Below are 1,014 nucleotides of genomic sequence, written 5' to 3' on the forward strand. Positions count from 1 at the left end.
ATTTTATAAAGATATTTGTCTCATCAGCTATGGATACCAAGAGGTATGGTTCATATAAAAAAGACAGGATACATGCTTGATTATTTCCCCTTATTTACCAGCCTTTAGGATGAGTTTGTTCCTAAATGTGATGGTTAATTTAATGTGTCAACTTGACTGAGCTATGGGCTGCCCAGACATTTGATCAGACATTATTCTGGGTGTGTCTGTGAGGAGGTTTTTGGACGAGATTAACATTTGAGTCAGTTGACTGAGATTGCCCCTCTCAGTGTGGGTGGGCCTCAGCCAACCAGTTGAAGGCCTGAATGAAACAAAAAGACTGACCCTCCCTTGAGTAAGAGGGAACTCCTGCTTGGCTGGGGATATTGGTTTTTCCCTACCTTTGCACTTGAATTGAAACTGGTTCTCAGGCCTTTGGACTTGGACTGCAATTAACTATTGGCTCTCCTGGGTCTGTCCCCTGCTTGCTGACTCCCCTGTGGATCTTGGGACTTGCCAGCCTCCATAATTGCAATTTCCTATAATGAATTTTCCTTTTTTCTCTCTCTCTACATCCTATAGGTTCTATTTTTTTTGAGAACCCTGAGTAATACACAAATATAATCAATGAGAACTTTATTTTATGTTATTTTGAACTCAATTTTTCACATTTTTATGTATTTCAATACATTATACTTAACAGTATCTTGATGTTTTATGTATCCTACCTTTGGCCCACGAGAGCCCCTTCAAGTTGAATTCTGTATCCTGTTGGTATGACCCTAGTAGTTCTTTTTAGTTATCTTGCTTTCTAGTATGCTATCTTATATTATAGGCTTTTTTTGTATTTTTTAAAAGTGTCTTGATTATTTTAATCAAGTGAAGATGATATTTAGAGATAACAATCTAAGCACTATGGGTGCACATTGCTACTGGGTATCTCATTGTTTCTAGGCTTTTTCAGTAAATAGAGCAAACAAGTATGTACTCTTTTAAAAAGAGAAAATACATCATGAAGTAATACCGGTATTCCCA

Source organism: Propithecus coquereli, unplaced genomic scaffold, assembly GCF_000956105.1.
Source record: "Propithecus coquereli isolate 6110/MARCELLA unplaced genomic scaffold, Pcoq_1.0 Scaffold38, whole genome shotgun sequence".
Classification (NCBI taxonomy): domain Eukaryota; kingdom Metazoa; phylum Chordata; class Mammalia; order Primates; family Indriidae; genus Propithecus; species Propithecus coquereli.